General features: G+C 46.7%; 1 protein-coding gene across 16 annotated transcripts in view; it reads left to right on the top strand.

The window, feature by feature from the left end:
* Positions 1-18,298, top strand: part of LOC118258970 (histone deacetylase 4) — a 251,621-nt gene that overhangs the window by 114,218 nt on the left and 119,105 nt on the right. Inside the window, exon 1 of one of the 16 annotated variants that reach the window (XM_035568224.2) lies at positions 13,268-13,512. The exons of the other annotated variants lie outside the window; for them this stretch is intronic. The gene's annotated coding sequence lies outside the window, so the exon portion shown is untranslated. Of the gene's footprint in view, positions 1-13,267; positions 13,513-18,298 lie in introns of those variants that run through there. 16 annotated transcript variants of the gene reach the window in all.

The raw sequence follows: 18,298 nt of genomic DNA, 5'->3' as shown, positions 1-18,298 counted from the left end.
AATCACATTCTTTTGCACAGAGGGGGGAGCTTTGAAGTTTTGCTGCTGTTTGCTGGGTTTGAACAGGCTCGCTGCAGTGCCACGCCAAGAGAGAAGCAGAAAATGCAGTTACTTGGCAACTTGTCCTATACATCACTGATTCCGACCAAATTCCTGGAGCTTGTAAATACTCATACACTTCTGCCAAGCAATAGCTCTCTTGTGCTGTTTCTCACATGCTTACCAATGTATGTTTTTCCCCGAATTTTTTAAAAAAGAATTTAGGCTTCGGTTTGGAGGTTTGGCTACGTGTAAATGTACTAACAAAATTATTGATGCTGTCAAAATTACTGATGTCAGGATAGAGTGTGGGAACTACAGCATAGTTCTCCTGCAGAAGGAAAAAAATAATCACTTTTGAGTGAAGTGCATGAGAGAGCAGACAAATGCGAATTACATGCAATATAAAAATCATCATATTAAGAAAACTTCTAGCTCTTTAAAGCTGCTTTATTTATTTTTTTCAGGCAGTCCTAGAACACGCTAGTTGTTAAGTTGGCGTGCAGTTGAAAACACGCTTTAATCTTTATCCCAGAAAATAGCTTCTTGCGTATGATAAAAACTTCCACTTCCAAGCAGCCGTTACATAATGCACCGGCACAGCATTATGTTGCACCTTTGAGTTATGATATTAACCGCTATTTTATATCTAAATACCACTTTACGTCTAAATGCCTAAGTTGCATATCGCTTGGTGAATACAGCTGTCTGTGAGCATTGAGAACATCTCTAACTCCGGCATAGATAGTGATGAAGGTTAAACCCTGCTTAAATCTGACGCCTCCTTGATGGGTTCAGCACCGCCTGTAAAATGGGTCTCTGCCTCGTTATCTGCCCCGTCAATCCTACGGAGCAAAGGAGAGCTGCAGCGTTGTGAATGTCACCCTGTCGGCCTTCCTCAGGCAAGGAAGGTTTGCCATTGCAAACCAGATCTTAAAGTGTATGCTAATGTTAAGCCATTCATTTTCACAAGCAGTGGATATTTAGCCTTACGTGTGCCAGATGGGCTTGCTGCTGGCATCACTTGTGAGGTTACGGTCAAAGCAAGGAGAAATCAGGTTTAAAATTTCAAGACCTTACTGAATAATTTTGTTTTTTCCTTCCAAAGGACCAGCTATATGTCATATTGCCATGTTTTTGTTGCTGTTAGTATGGCTGGAAAAGCTTCTTCATGCATCTGAGACGGGTTCAGACGGAGAGGGAAAATCTTGTTGTGAAGGATCTCTCCTGCCACGGGTTTAGTTTCCAGTTGTGTAACAGCACATGCCCGCACAGCCATCTTGCTCTGATGTGCATGTTCTGATTGATAAACTGATTTGAATCAATAAATGTGTGTGCAGCTGCCTGAAGCTGACTGCTACTCACATAGGGGTACCTTCAGCATACTGCCTTTAAGATGGGATGAATTGGACTAATATAACTGGAGGCGATAAGGGGGATGAGTATGTTTAGTGGGAGGCTTGAAATCTCTTCCTTTTTTTTTTTATTAAAAAAAAAAACAAGTCATTGTAGAGCATTGCAAAACTACTGTGTAGGCTTTGTCCAGGCCTACCTCTGTGCCCTGTCTGGAAGAAAAGGACCGTGCAGGTCAGTGCTCTTCTGCGTTGCTGCGTACGTCAGTCTGCAGAAGCGTGGTCGCTCTGAGCTGAGGGTGAGTGGCATTGGCATTATTTATAGCCCAGCGCTAATATTTTCAGCATGCTGTGGTGCTAGGCTTTGAAAAGCTTCCTTTATTGAAGTTTAGGGCACAAGTAATGAGGAATGATGCTAGATGTTTCCCGTGAAAGGTTTCCTGTGAAACCTTGAAACTAGTTTATTGGAGAAAATGTTCAATTTGTGATTGTGTTTTAATCTAGTGGTAATCTGCCGGTGTCGCTGCTCCTGAGGCTCCCCAGGGATGGACGTGGCAGTGGTCGCAGGCGGATGGTGGGCAGGCGTCTCCCCGCAGCGCTGCTTGTCGGGAGGTGCCATCGACGGTCCCCAGCACTGGCCCTGCCCTTCAGGCTGTCCCACGCTGAGCTGTCCAGGGGAATTAATAATCATACCCTCACCCAGCGTGGGGCTGAGTGGGAGGAAGGACAGAAACTGCTAGATGCCTTTGTAGAGCTCTTGCGCAGGCTTTTGATGGTATCATTTTTCCATTAACTGTGAGCATTTACACTGAAATGGCACAAAATCAAAGTGCTTCTTGTTACGTCTTCACTGGTTTTGGCGTGGTACAATTGTGTACAACACAAGGGATTTCAGAAACAACACGTTTCTTAAGCGTAAATCAAGGCAGATGGTAAAACTGAGTGACCTACCAAATACAACAGGCTTGCTCACCAGAAACAAACGGTACAAACAAATGTACTGTCACTTAAAACTTTGAAGATAACATTTCTGACAAAGTGATGATTGGACAAGGAGGTCAAAGTTTGGGTAAGGCCAAGAGTGAGTTTTGCTATCTCTTAAGTACATGCTGCTGATCAGATGAGTATATGATATTTCAGCCTACCCACAACTTCAGATTTAACCAGTTCTGCTTTAATCTGCAAAGTTATTACAGCAGACCTTCTAAAACCACCTGTCTTGTGGGAAACAGCACTGGTTTGTACTACTTGTATGCTGTCCCCCTGAAAATAGGGCCTAACTTCCTTTGTAAATAATTCACTGCTCCTCTGACGAGCAAATAGCGGCCTTTCATGCATGCATCCTTGCGACATAGTTGACCTGTTAATAGTCACGGCCCAAAAAGTTTAGAACCAATCAGCCAAAAAGCTTTTCTGGAGACGGTCACTGTGGGTGCAGTCAGATCTAGGAAGCAAGGAGGGAAGTACATATTTACGAATGAAAAGTACGCCGGTGTATAAAAAAGCAGAGAACTGCAAAGAACTGAGCGAGGAGAAGCGAAGCAGCCAGCTGGGTGCTGCTGTCATTGCCCCGTGTCTGTGTGCCTTCCCCCATCTCGTGCTTTCACCTCCTCCCCAGCCCTTCACAGAAGCACAGAAGGTTTGGGTGGGAAGGGGCCCTAAAGACAACCTCGTCCGACCCCCTGCGGTGGGCAGGGACGTGTTGCCCACTGCATCAGGTTGCTCAGAGCCCCCCTCTGTACCCATAAAATCTCCTGGCAGCCTGTTTTTTGCTACACCAAGTTAGTTTTGTAGTCTCCTCTTGCAGAACGGCCTCCATGTCTCTGGTCAGCTCAGTGACCCAGCTCCTCCATGCCCATGGGAGGGATCGTGCATAGCTGGGATCACTTCTGCTTCCTGCTCTGGTCCAGCTGTCCCCGAAAAAAGTGCCGTGGTGGTGGGACCTCCTCAGCCCACCCTGCTGCCGGAGACAGGGGAGCTGTAGCTCCTGCAGCTTCATCCTTCCCTCATTTTCAGGCATCGCTTCTGGACTCCTGAGTACCTTACGAAAGCCCTCACCACTTGTGTGTAACTCTCCTGGGCTCTTGACAGGGCTGGGATCAGCACAGGGAGCTGGTGGTGCCGCACGGAACCTGCCAAAGCTGGGCTCTGCAGTGGAAGCCCCATACCTCGAGCGAAGCAAGTTTGAGGCAAATCGGCTGTGAAGTGGAAACATGCAAATTAAAGTGTGCTAAATCACGGGAGGATTAGACTGCAGTGATTTAAGACTGCCTTATTTCAGTATGGAAACATTTACATGGAATTTATCATACTTTGAGTTCTGCTTGTTGTCTTTGTAGTTGAGGTGGGTGGTCCCACACAAAGGCAAACACAGAGATCTGTCTCTTTCTAGAAGTTTCTCTATACCAAAAGTAGTAACAATAGCATTTTGGAAATGCTAAGTGCTAATCTGAAATGATCAGCCTTGGCGTTTAGGGCAGTAACGTGTGCTGCAGGAAGGAACAGCTTGCAGGAGAGGACTGGGATGCTCTGGGCATGCAGTGAGGGGCAGTTTGCTTTCATTGTGGAATTGCACGGCTGTTTTGTTTTGCTGTGCTGGTACAGGGAACCGCCAGAGGGATGGGTTAATTTTTTCTTCCCTCTCTACTGAAGGTCCTTTCTGAAACCCCAGGTCTGTGCCCTTTGGGAGCTGGGAGGTCAGAGCAGATCAGGGGGGCTCCCGCAGCCCTCGCGCCCTGTGGGGTGCAGGAGCTTTGTGCGGCCTCCGAGCACGGGTTGCTGGCCTGCCAGGAGACGCGTGCTCTGGGATTCGTCTCGCAGCCACGAATGTACACAAGCAGTCCATCACGCAAAATGCCACTGGATTACCTTGCCTGGCTTTACGCTGTGTGTAAAGCTAAATGCCACCCAGAAGTGTTGAGGTCAGTTCCTTGTGCTCTGCAAAAGCTTTTCAGCTGGCAAGACGGAGTTGCAAAGTGAGAGGGGAAGATCTACCGCTTCTCTTGGTGATTACTGCGGGCCTTAATCATTGTGGCAATTAGTATGGCCCTGGATAAACTTACTTTTGCTAGCTGAAAGGCCCTTTGCTGCAGCCCCAGAGCCCGCAAGCACCTGAGGTTTCCCCTTAGCTGGTGCTTGCATGTTGTAACCCAGTTGTTCTGCAGTTTTCGTGGATTTATCCATCTCCCGTCCATCACGGCAGCATATTCTCCACCATCTTCCAGCCATTGTGGTCTTTTTCTCTGCGGTTGTTTCGGTTCTTTAGCGCCCATCTTAGAAACCAGATACTGGAACCGTAAGTGTTTATCAGTGCTGTTTAGAAGTAAAATTCTCTTTATTCTCTTCTCTCTCTATTTTTAGGATTTATGAGCAAGAATTGCTTTTCTGAGGATGATGCTCTAAAGAGAGCTGAGCAGTTCATTTTCACACATGCTGCTGTGTTTTATGAGTATTTCAAATGGTCTGGCTTGCCTTGCAAGGATGACTGTTTCTGTAATCTTTTGGTTATAAATCTTACTTGATGAATTCTCTGTGCTGTAAGAAAAAAAAAACCACACACCTTAAGTTCAGATTTTCTGTAAATGACATAGCACATTGAGACAACTACACATTAAGAAAGCGTAATTTTATAAAATACTTACCCTAAATGAGAGGAAAATTCCTGACTCAAAGCTAATGTTTCCTATAACTTGATGTGCTTGAGAAACAAAAAATATGGCATTGGCAGCTTTAAAACAGAATGGCACTGCACAAGCAATAGGCTCAATGGTGAGTCACCCCAGAGCCAAGCACTGCCTCATGCACCTTGCAGGGGTGCCATTTGCCTCTTCAGAGTTTTTTTTTTTCAACTTTGTATTGCACAGAAGAAAAATAAAAAATAAGCTACTACTAATAAAAATATTGTATATGGACGGCTTTTTAACATTTCCTGAAAAACAGAGAGTGGATTCAGACTTGAGGGATGAGGCTGTAGAGCCCCTTGGTGCTTGCTTAAAGCGACCTGCAAATAAAATACTGTTTATGTAAAAGAAATTGATAGAGAAGAGATTAATTGTGTATTGGTATCGAAGAAGAATTTTGTCAGAAGAAGCTTTTGGTTTTGGTAGTGATTATCTGTCTTTTTAGCTCTAGATACCTTCTTTGAAACAAGTTTTTGTATAGAAATAATGAAGTGGATACAGGAATCGAATGCCTCATTTTTGTCACACATTCCAGTTACTGAAAACTGATATAAAAGGAGGTTCTGTATCTGAAGACAGACTCGAAGAAGCTGCATCATCCCTTTGTGCATTCCCTAATCTGGAGAGGTGGACTTCTGTTAACTTTCTGTTAACTTTCCAGATGTGCTGCTGTTGACAGTCTTTACCAATAAGGATGCTAAATCTGAGAACACATGCAGAGGAATGCTACCTTCCCTATTTCTTAAATACAGATGAGGAGCTTTGGATGTTTTCGTACTGACATCGTGCTCCTGCAAGGCACAACTCCAACCACCGATGGTTTCAAAGCAGTGGGAGAAGTCATCCAGAAAATGATGGGCAGCTGGTACGAGTCCTGCTGCGGATTTGGGACTTACCCAGGTTGTGTCTCGCACTGCTGCTCTTCCTGACCCGTAACACCACAGGTGGAAACTGTTGGGAGGGGTGTGCCGTATCCCCACAGTCACCACGTTGTGCTGGTGTTACCCCGGCCAGTCCTGCCTGTGGCTGGGTGCCTCCTGCTTCAGGCTGGTGCCTCCCACCCAGCCTTCGCTCTTCTGCCACCCTGCTTTCCCTTTGAAAAACGCAGGGGGTGGTGGTTGATACTGATGCTTTTCTAAACCTTTAAGAAAAAAGAGATATGAAGGGAGACGTCAATGCAAGTCAGCCTTGTCCTGCTCTCTCCGTTGGCCTTTTGTCTTCATCTGAGAAGCTCTTCAGGGCTGTTGCAGGCTCCTGCCAGGAGTTTTAATGTTTAGCACAGCCTGGGAGCCCAGCGTGGGGCTTCTGGAGGCAACCACGATGCAGAAATGAGAGGGACGGTATTTGTATGTAGTGAGGGAGGGGGGATTTTTTTGGTGTAGTATCTGGTATAGGCAGGAGAGAGGAGGACAGACAAGCTAGTGGGTCAGCGAGCTCTTTCCCTTCAGTCTGTAGGGCTTAGGTGAGTGGGCTGCAAGAGTTAGCTGCTGTTTAAGCTACGACTGCACAGATCTTGCATTAGTTACAAAATTGTCCCACTGACGTTCATTTCTAGACTCATTTCTTGGTAATAACCAAGGGTACATACTGTTTCAAGAAAGCAATGGGCAAATTATTTCCATCTCTACTTGTCTCCAGTTACATTAAATCAACTTTAACCTTCCTAAACTTGTCTTTAAAGCAGCCTTCTTCAGCTTACCTCCTGTAGCTGTTCTTCAGCTGTTTGCCCACATGTCCTTTTTATCTTTTTCCAGTTTTCTGAATGCCTTTTGTCCATGTCTCCCCTTTGTAACCTAGTGTCCTCTTAAGCCTTGGTCAGCTGAATCACTGAACCCTCTTGAGGTTCTTTCTAAAACCTTTTATCATTTTCAGTGCTCTGAAGAAAAGTCATTTTTATTTTAGGTAAGGATACATATGTATTTTTCTGTCCTCATATATATATTTTAAGTCTCTCACCTTTGACCTTCTCACAACATCTTGTTCCTTCTTGCGGAGGAATAGGTCCCACTCTTAAATTTACTAAATAAGTGTTTAATTCACTGACACTGTGCCACTCATTTTATTCTCTTTGTTTTTACCACTCTTGGAGTTCTTGAGCTGCAAGCTGGGATTTAGGTTTTACATTAGCTGACATATACACTCCCCCATAGGGCAGGCTGGGTGCTACACTGGAGCTTGCACCAAAATCCCAATCTGCAAGGAGCGTGGTGTTTTATTCTCTAAATAGCAGGAGATGTTGAAGGAGATGCTTTAGTATTTAAGGTTTCTTTTAAGGAACATTTATGTGGATGAGCATGGTGAGTAAACCTCCTGACCTTGGAAGTTACGTTCCAAGGTACAAAACCAACTCTTTGTGGAAGTGTTTTGACAATTCAAGTTTAGCTATGATGATATTAATAGTTAACATTATCAAGACCATGTTTCTTTTTTTTTTCTTTTTTTTTTTTTTTAATTAGACAGCCGTTTTTGCACCAAGCACAATAAAATGATGTTTGACCCTAAAGGACTGTTGTGCATGTTTAAGCAATGTTAACCTGCATCACCTTACTCACTGGAGCAGGAAGGGAAGACTCGCTCACCTGTTGCTTCAGCTGCAGTTGAGGTAGTGTAGGTGGAACATAACCCAAATTTTATACAGCTCTGTATGATTTGTCTTCAGCTTGGATTCTTCTCAGTTCAGTAGCTTCTAATAGTGGGGTCAGAGTAAAGGTGAGGCTTTCACTTCTGCACCCAACTTGTGCCTTCTTTTCTGTGCATGCTACCAAGGATTTTGAGAGATGGGTGTTACAGAGGAGTTGATGAAAATCTGATGAAGGAAATAAGAGGAGAAGTGGGAGATAGGAGAACCTATTTTGGTGTTCGTCCTTGTTCATCCAACCTTCTTTAAAGAAGTGTGTACTGCTTCTCTGTCCGTACACATTGGAGTAGGAGCACACAGTCTGTCCTTCTCTTCCCTCTTCACTGCAGAGCCCTGTAGAGCACAGGAGTGTCGTGGTCATTGCTCTTGTGTCCAGTTGTGGTTAGGTCATCCAAGAAAATAAAGATACAGGAAGGGGACAAAACACTCATTTTTAAGGTGCAATATTCTTGTGAGCCTTAAAATCTACACTTATTTTTTCTTGCTTTTATACCTCAGGCAATGTGGAAGCTGTAGCTGGACAACAGGATAAATGTTGAGGGGTGGGAAGCAGACATACTGTGCTCCACCTTTGGTTGATGCTAGGAAGAGTGGGAAATGGATGTTTTAGGTGCTTGACTGACCTACCATTTATATATATACAAGGTTTTGCTAAATTCAGATGTTGTTCTCAATGTCACGGACCTTTTAATTGCAACTAGTTGCGTGTATAGGATGGGCAGGCGGTGATGGCAGTCTTCTTATTGTCCTCTGAAATGCTGCTGCTGCTCAAGTTGTTTGGGAAGCTGCTGAACAGATACTGCTGCCAGCCAACTGACTCATACACTCTAATAAAATATCTAGAACTTTAATTCTAGAAGCACGAAGCAACAAAATTCAGTTGTCCTTTTAAAAGAATGCGTTCCTTTATAATGAAGTTTCATGTTGCACTATTTTTTTCCTTAAGAAGGAAAGTTTAAAATTTAAAAAAAAAAAAAAAAAAGGATTCCTTGTGAGACTCTATACAATTACAACTAAATCTGGATCTTAACTGTTGTGGTGTTGTGGATCCTTGTGTTAAAATTCTCATGTTAAAACTCATCCCTGTATCTCTCTGGCTCTCTACATGTATGGGAAGAAGTGCCTCTGCAAACCAGATAAAGGAAGTAATGTTCTGGTCTTCACAGACTGGGATATTTTCAGCAGAATGAGTGCTGAATTGTTGTTCCCTCTTTAAAAGGCCATGCTGATGTCAGTGGCTTGAAGGCTGTACATAAATGCCAAGAAAAAGCTTGCTTTGAGTGAGGATCATCGCTGTGACGTTGGAAAACTTGTCATGCATGGAGTACTACTAGGTTGGGGGGTGCAAGAAAAATCTGCCATCATCTTTCAGGATTTTGGTACCAGCAACTGAAAGGCTGATTGTTCCTGTTAGTCCGCGCTGATTCAGATGGGTTTCCTTAACAAAAGTGTTTTGTAATTGCTCTCAGTCCTTTGTCAGCCTGCTATGTTTAAATATATTCGCTTTATCCGGTGCATCTTAAAAAAAAAAAAAAAAAAAAAAAAAAGAAATATTAACTTGAGTGTTTCATAGTATTTGCTTTAAGGAAGCGAAAGACATGATTTTGTGGAATTGTGGAAGTGCCTTAACGTAATTTTTCTGTACTGTCATGGAATCTGAGGATTTTGAGGTTATCTGAATTTCTCTAGAAAGCTATTTATTTTTAAGCTTCTCTTAAAATGGCATATTTCGTTCTGCACACCTTAGTCATTTGGAATGGACAAAACGTAACATCCTGGGCTGATGTACCTGGCGTTGGGTTACTGGAAAGCAGAAGTCCCGTGAGCTGTGGGCACTTGCTTGTCTGAATGAACGCCGGTCGCCTTGGGCCAGGATCCTGGTTTCGAACAGACTGCAGAAAGCACTGCAGCCTTGGGGCAATCCCTGGGATTTTGTGAGAGCTGCTGAGCTCTCTCCTCTCTCAGCTTGCGATTCAGTTGCTATTTTTGCTCCTTTTCTGTGACTGAGGACGTTGCATCGCACGTTTTGGGGCTTGTTGTACAGCTGGGAGTCACTTGATTGGTGACAGAAACGAGCTGCCTAGCCTATTAATAATCACCATTCATTCACTTGCTGTTTCAAACAGTCAGAATATGTCTTTTTTGGTAAACTCTAGCATACGTAATGGGGAAGGCAATTCCAAAGAATTTTCTTTTACCTTTTCTTTTGATCTTAGGGAGTTTACGTACCACCGCTTAACTTCTGAATAAATGAGCACCTCAGGTCCCGAGCTGCTCGTTGGAGCCCCGGTTCTTGTGGAGAGTCCCATGACTGCTGACACCTTCCCGTGGTGGTGCCCAGCTCCTGTGCAGCTGCTTGTACCCCTGCTGGCGACAGCACTACCTTCCTCTTGCCTCGCAAGGAGGGATGCTGCAGGCGCAGGAGAAACAAGCTGGCTGCGTGCTCTCCGTGCGGTTTTGGCAGAGCACCAGCATTCCTCCTCAGCAACAGATAGGTGACTTTGATCTCCCGGCTCCTCTCGATGTCTTTAGGAAGCTGACAGCGTTTCCCCGTAGCAGTAACTGCTTTTATCGCACCACTCTCTCCAGTGGCCTGGCCGTTTACCAGCTGGCACCACGCTGGCTCAGGCGAACCTTCCCCTCGGTTCCCATCTCGCTGCCCCACGTCCCTTCCCAATGCCTGACCACACCGTGGTGCTGTGGTGGGTGCTACGGTGGGGAAACCATTCTTTACTCTTCTTCCTTGACACATCCGAGCAAGGAGGAGACACGGTGCTTGCTCTCCTTCAAGAATTTTGTCCTCTCAGCACTCCTGTGCTGCTCTGGGGCTGCTTCGCCTGCTGCCTTCTGTTCACACTGATGTGGTGGTCGCAGCTATGCCAGCTTTAGTAAGAGTCTCGTAAGGTGGTCCAGGCATCTGTGTAACCTCATCTTTGCTACATATCCCTCAAACCCTCCCATACATACGTTGCTGGGTGGATTTTTTCCTCGCGAGGAGTTTTCCATATATATAATCTCAGGATGAGACTTCAGTCCTTTTTCCAGGCTCCTGCCCCATCTCCTCAAGTCTTTAATTCTCCTTTCAAAAGTGTCGTTTTCCCTTGAAGGAAGTGCAGGGTGAGATGAGACAAGAGCATATGAGAAATCTGTGTGGGTTTGTTTCTTCAGAAGTATATCAGATCTTCCTTTAACCTCCCTTTTTGTGCTGGGTATCTGGTAAAGTGAGGAGTTCCTTGTACCAGCAACTAGACAGATGGATCAAAGAGCTTCGATTGCTGGATAATGCTTGAAGTGAGGAGGCAGGTAAAATTACTTTCCCAGGAACGTCTTTTAAGAAGGGTGGTATGTTTTTTTTCTTTTTTTTTTTTTTTATTCTGTTTTTAATTATTATGTAGTTATTTAGACACTTTTCCCATGGAAACTCAAGTGAGTTTCAGTTGGCTACCCCCCAGGATGAAAGGAAGGCATAAGGAAAACGTACAAGGAAAGGTTTGCCGCAGCTGTATGAAGTCTAAAGTGAGGAACGTTTCAAGCTTACTCTTGATCCCGTTATCTTCGATTTCAGTAAAAGCACTGAAGATGATACCAGTGCTTATTTGTTAGAGACGTTTTGACTGAAACATCAAGATGGAGTGGGATAACGACTGAAAAGGAAGCAGTGAAAGTTGAGCGTCTCCCTTGGGGCGCCTCTGTCCTGCAGAGGTGCATCTCTGGAAGACATCTGTGTAATCGGGTTTGATTCTTGGCCTTCCTGCAGACGCTGGGATGTGAACTCTTCAGATACTCATTTAGGACTTATCTACTGTTTCGTGCATTCTGTGGTGCTCTGTTTTATTTTCGGAGCGCTTGGCTTTCCTGCTGCAGGAGGATGTAGTGCTGAAGGCGTTCAGGAGGTCAGGGTGCTGCAGCTTCTCATCAGGAGTTCTGGAGTCCTCTGCGGTCCTTTAGGCAGAGCCCTCAGAAACACATCTGGTCTGTGAGATCTGGTATTTGGCTGTGACAGTCTGCATTTTCCCAAACTCTGAGGCTGCAAGCTGGAAAATGCTACAAAATGTCATTTTCTGTCTGTTGTTGATGTAATTTAATGATTTTTCTTCTTCAAGTAGAGACATTTTGTACTGTTTTAACTCTAAGATGGGGAGGGCAGGATAAATGGACTGGCCTTCAAGTTTTAGTTTCCTTACCATCTTGAATAAAATGTGCACGCAGACCTCCCTCGGGCTTCTAACACGTGTTAGTGCCATGTCTGCGGCTGGAGGGATCAGGGTCGGAAAAGTTGGTCCTGGAAATCCAGGATCGGTGTGCCCTGATCGTGTCTCCAGGTCTCAGTAGTAATCAGAAGAAAGTTTCTTTGCGATGAATGAGTGAGTGACATTTAAAACTCCATCTGTTGCCTACGGTGCGGTGCCTCACGATGTGTTTCAATGGCTGATGGGATGATTAATTTCGGCTCCCATTCATGCCGCGTGAAATGTTCTCAGAGCGGGGAATGACTCCAGCCCTTGCTGAACTGCAGCATGTGTGGTGCTCGTAGGAAATCTCAGCTGCTGTTTACTCGTAGCTTGTGTGCCGAGGGAAGGATCGGGGCTGCATTTGCTTTCACCCACGCAGCCCTGCAAAAATAATGGCAGCGCTGGCGTACCGAGCCGCCTGCTTTTCAGGGATGGCTCCGTCCCCGCTGCAGCCTGCGAGGACCTGCCCTTCCTACACGTGGACGGGGGGGGGATCGCTTTTTTGCTTTTACATGGGGGTCAAAACCTTCTTCGTTTTAAAACACTCGATGCAATCACATGCTCTGCGCTTTGCAGATTTGGAAAACCTTCCTGCTACCAGATATCATCTATTAGATATCCCGAATGCCCCGGGCCAGGTCCGGTGACCCGGCAGGCAGCTTTCTTGTTCTCACAGACCTGCTCGGAGAGATTGCTGGCCTGGCCCCGTGGAGGGGAATCGTGTCGCAGAGGTGGGTGTCCGGCTGCGTGCGCTGCCCACCGAGCCCCCTGCTCCCACTGCCGGGCAGCTTCTGGCTGGGCACGTGCCTAGCGAGTGGGTTCGGTGCATATGGCAACCCATCGTGCTGTTGTTTCCCTCCCTCGGCTATTAATTTCTGGGGAAATACCGCCGATCTTCGGGGCAGCCCGTCGGGAAGAGCGTGTTGCAGGTTAAAACCTGCTGCGTCTCTTCCAGGCGCTCTGAGGGCGCCGCACCGTGTTTCTCGGCCGCTTCGTTACGGTTTACACAAAAATACGCTGCTTTTATCCTGGCGCTGCAGTCAGATACTGCAGTAGCTCGTTTCTATTAATAGCTCTGATCTCACTGTCTCTTCGCGTTTCGGCGAGTTGTGACATTTTGGGAAGCGGAGCCGGTGCAAGGAGCGCCCGGCGTGCTCGGGGACGCGGCCGCGCGCGGTGGCTTCCTCGCCTCGCCGTCGAGCCAATTCGAGGCGAATTTAACGCGGCGGCGCCTTGAGAAAGCATTTAGCACGGCGCTGAAGCCTCCCTGCTGCGCGGCGTGCGTGCTGTAAGTGACACGCTCCTGCCACCGAGAAGTCGATTTGTCAACAAGGAGCCGCGTTTGAAGGCTTCGAGGAGCTGGCAGCCCCCCGTGCAGCAGGGCAGCCCCCAGGAAATAAGGCGGGTGGGACAAACCGCCTCGACGCGCGCTATTTTCGCTCCTGCCCGGCGATGAAAGCGGCTGAAAATAAGGCTCAGGGGGAGGTCCCGGCACGTGTCCGCTCGCCCGGCCGCATCAGGAGGAGCTGCCGCTCGGCGCGCCGCGATCGCGCTCTGCACGGATCCCGAGGGTTGGTGCTGGGATGGCAGCGAGCGGCCTGCCGCGGATGCGGAGCGTGGTCTCTCGGTTTTGCTTTTGGCTTTCTTTCTTTCTTTCCTCTCTTTTTTTTTTTTTTTTAATCTTTTTTTTTTCTGCCGTTCTGCTATTGGCAGAATCTGGCTGGAGGGCAGCGCCAGCACGGCAGTAATTAGAAAGCAAACTCATTAGTTGGAAATAAAGCCCAAGTGCGGGGAGGATGGGAGACGGGGGGAGAAGCTGAGTCGATCGTTTCTGGACAGCGCTGCCTGGGGATGCTCAGGCACAGGCCCCCCGTGCCTGTTGGAGCTGAAATGCTGGCGTTTTGGGGCACGTGGTGGTACGTGCGAAGTTTGTCTGCTGCTGGGACGGGACGGGGGTGCTGCCTGCCTTCCCCCTGGGGGCTGGGGCCGGGGTGCCAGCTCAGCCCCCCAGCAGGAGGGAGCCGTGCGGGGATGCTCCAGGGCGGTGGTGTGTTCAGGGCGCTGCGCTGTTGGAATTAAACAAGGAAAGCCTCCTCTGGCAGCCACTTTTGTTTTTTAAAGAACTGGTTTGGGAAACGGTTTTCAAGTTCAGCTGGAGTAAAGGTTCTGCCGACAGGAGACTTGAATTGAAATCTGTTTTCAAAGGTCCTGGGTCCCCCTCGTACTGAAATCTTGCCATGTACCTTTCAGTGTGCTTTTGGGACTGAATCCTTCTATTTTTCAGTCTTTTAAGGACTTTCATGAAAATGCTGTGTCGGAGAAGGGGGAGAAAATACAGCTATTACTGTTAGCCTTATTTAAATAACACATGTGCATATTTAAGTAACGTCACCTTCTTCTAATCCCTTCCAAAATGCTCAGTACTTGCAGAGAAGGTATTTTTTTTTGTTACAGAGAAGCCCCACGTATGACCATCCCATAACGTATTTATCTGCAGCCTTGATGTGAAATTATTTTAATGCCAAACATTTTTCGTAGGAAATGTGCCCTTGCATTATATTATATTGGAGATCATCAGTTTATTATAGCAAGTATATTTAACTGATAGATGACTTCCACTGGGTGATGTTATGGACAAGCTGTGAGATGTCAAATTTACAATCTCGGCCATGAGGCCACTACGTGCCTACAATCAATGAGGGCCAGAATGCTTTAGGTCTTAATTAACGTACAGCATGCAGGCAGTCTTTGATGCATGGCCATGTTTTATTTATCTGGGGAGGGAAAACCATCAGACTGTTTCTAACTTAGTGTAAAAATAATGGCAACTGAACCGTGAAAAAAATTCCTACGTGCCTAGGTTAAAAGAAATAGTAATAATTCCTCCTGTTTCTTTCCTTATGTTCCTACAGTGATGGAAGGGGCCGGGTGAACATGTGGTAGTTTATTATTCATAATTGAGATCTTGTCTTCTAATTCATGGGTTTGGCATTTCTCATTAAAACTCTGAATATAGTCTTTGTGCTTTTGCTAACGTCATGAATCTGATTGTATTAATATGTTCTCAAGGCAGAACCTATAAAAGCAATTTTCTAGTCTACCATAAAATATTCATAAGAATACAGGCTTTTTTGTTTTGATGATGTGTTCATTAAGTAGAGAAGGTTTTATTGTTTTCGGGAGGGCTCTGTAGGTCAGAAGCACTCGCTGCTTCTGTTGGGAACTCATGGCATTTCGAATAGTTTTTTGAGACTGAAATAGTACGAGTCATGGATGACGCACCCTGCGCGCAGACAATGAATGGGAATTGTGGCTCGGTCCCCACAGCTGGTGCGCTGTGCCGCAGCGCCGGGCTTTTCGGGGGGATTAGTCGCTTTGCTGCCCGTAACTCAGGACAGGAAACGTGAGGTTTGTCGAGTTTTCTCAGGAATATTAGCTGGCTTTCTTCTCCAGCACCGCGAAAGTTACAGCTCTTATTACAGGGTAAAACAGTAGTAATTTATCACAGGGCACAACTCGAGCTCCCGGTTCCCATACTGCTCCTACAGGGCTTCAGTAATGTATTCCTTCTGGCCGAAATTGGGTTTTATTCCAACATGGTAAAAGCTTTTATTTTCTGCTTTAGGAAACACGGTATTTGGCTCAAAGGTGTTTGTAGGAAAACACATGCACATTTCAAGGAAAATTGTGTTTAGGCTAAGTAATGCTGACAAGTTCAGTGTTGTGCAGCGAAGATAACCACATTTACCCGGCAAACTGGTAAGCCCGAGCGAACGGCTGCCACCTTTGTGCTGGTAACTCTTTAGTCCGTGGTTGTAAAGAGGGGAGACATCAGTGCCAGGTGCTCAGCAATCTTTCTGCAGCAGTCCAGGCGTGTAAAAAGCTCCTGATTCACAAAGACCACCACGTTGTTTGCTGTTCTGACTCATGGCTTATGATCCTCTCGGGTTAACTGTTTCAAGCTCTCCTCTGGCTTTGGGGACTATGAAGTTGCATTAAATCATACTCAGGGGACTTTTGGGGTGGCCAACAGCCCTGGTCCTGGCTGGTGAGGTGGCTCAGAGCCGTGTTTCTGCGTGGCACCCGTATATCGCCGCGGTCCAGGTGGTGTTTTCTGGTCACTTGGGCTTTGATGTGATGGGCTGGGGTGGGGTAAGGCCGAGCTGAATTGCTTGCTCTGTTACGGCTTCATTCAGATGGGGGCCTGAATCGTGCCATGAAGCTATTGCATCTGGTGGAGCAGGGCTGGAACGGTGAAGTCCCCCTTGGTTTGCTGCCGGATAAAATCAGTGCTGTCCCAAGAGTGTGCATCTGTTACCAGTGTAATTACTGCATGCTGTAAGGCTCGGGGTGCAATCTCCGTAATGTTTAGATGCAAATAGTTAAATAGGATTTTTGATAGCCACAGCGCGTCATGTTTTTGAAGGCTAGATTGCATTTTTGGCTTTTTATTTTATTTGGTTCTGTACAAATACTTGCAAATACCTGTTTTTTTTGTATTTTTCCCAATAGATCCAGCAGGGGGACGGGACTTCGGGTAGCATGCGAACTCTCCTCTGGTATTTTCCCATTTCACATGGTGCTGGGGTCAGCCAGGTGTTTTCTCAGGTCGCAGCTCGTGCCCCTGGTGCTGTGCCACTGGCCAGGGTGACTGCGCTGTAGCAGCTGCAGCGCTCCTGTCAGATGCCTGAGCTCGAGCAAAACCCAGAAACACTCCTCCATTACTCTGCAGGACTTCATAAACCAAATCTGATCCCAGTTTCCGAGAAGAACTTGGGAGCTCCTCGTCTGGGGGGTTTCTGCAGGCAGGGGTGTTCGGTGCCACGCCAGGCGCTGCCCTGCGCCCTGAGCCACCAGCCTGCAGTGCGGGGGAGAGCCCCCGGGGAAAAGGACACAGGAAGGAAAACAATGGGGAAGTGGAGGGGAGAACTCGTGGGTTGAATAATAGCAACACTTCCAGCAATCTGACCTTTTGCAGAAAATACTTCCATCCAAGAAAAGTCTCCTCCTCCTCCTCCCCTGCACGAGCCCAGCTCTGTTCCTGAGGCACGGTGCGGCAGCCTGTGGAGCTTTCTGCACACATGCCATGCGCCCATGACCCGGCCTCTGGAGCCGAATTTGGCCTGCACAGCTGAACTTGGCTGCTCGAATTTGGCTGCTTGGTGTGGCGTTGGGTGGTGAAGGTGCTGGGGGGCAGCCGATGCGGCGGCCTGGAAGCTGGCAGGGCACTGAGCCGGGCAGGAGGACATGGTACGTGTGGCTATGAGTGTTAGGAGTTCGATTCAGATAATTTTGTGTCCCTAAGATCCTCCCAGCTGTATTCTCTAATAAAAGCAATGATTTTTTTTTCCCTGTGCTTTCTGTTTCCTATGCTAAACTATATTTCTCTGCTGTTGAAGAAGCAGTGATGTTCTCCATGAAACCATTTTTGTGTAGACTGAGCAAAATTTCTGCATTCGTCTCTTGGTACATGAATTTCCACCCCTTCAGCTCCAGCAATGCTGGCGGGGCTGCCCCTCTTAAAAACCCACTAGTCCTCAGTAAAAAGGCAGGAGGTGAGCAGGACACGACGGTTCCTTCTCGGTGGGCATGGCCGAGGTCCCTGTTTCTACATTGTGGCCATGCCCTTGGCTTTGGGGCCATGGGTTTTGCCACCTTCCCAAGCACCCCAGATCGGTCTGAATTACTCCACTTTTATTTTTGCTGTGTGCCTCTTTGCTTTGTTTAGCTGCAGCTTTTCCCAGCATCAGCTTTTTACGCGTTTCTCAATTACTGGCAAAAGTAAACATATTGATAGCACTGGGGGGAAAACCCAATTAAAACCCTTTCTTTTAAAGTCGGAGTAGGGTTTATGATACTAATGGTCTGAGTTGGTAAGGCTGTGCATAGGTGTTTGTGGCATGCCACCAGTGCGGCAGGGTGACAGTAATGTGGTGGCTTCTGTGCCTGCTGCCCCGTGCCACCTGCAGCACCGCATCCTCCTTTACTTTGGACTGTTTGCAGGTGGCTCCAGGTGACCCCAGAGAACACGTTTCACTGCGCCCCAACCAAAATACTACAACCAAAAAAAAAAAACAACCCAAGCACATGCACTTTATTTTCCATTTTTGTTGAAGCTTGTTTTTGAAGAGTCAGCATCTTTATTTTTTAACACGTGATGTTCATTCAGAGGCGTCAGAAGAGTTTTAAAGCGATTGCCCTGCAAAGCAAGGTGTTAAACATGGCAAAAGTACAGAGTTCACATGAAACCCAGAACTGTCCTTTAGGTGGAGTTAGAAATGTTCAGTCATTCATGGGATGACAGTAACATTTTTTAGCAGGATCGAGCTGAGTTCGGTTATTGCAAAGTTATTTTTC

This window comes from Cygnus atratus, chromosome 6, assembly GCF_013377495.2.
Source record: "Cygnus atratus isolate AKBS03 ecotype Queensland, Australia chromosome 6, CAtr_DNAZoo_HiC_assembly, whole genome shotgun sequence".
NCBI classification, from domain to species: Eukaryota; Metazoa; Chordata; class Aves; order Anseriformes; family Anatidae; genus Cygnus; species Cygnus atratus.
This window is presented reverse-complemented; position numbering and strand designations above follow the sequence as displayed.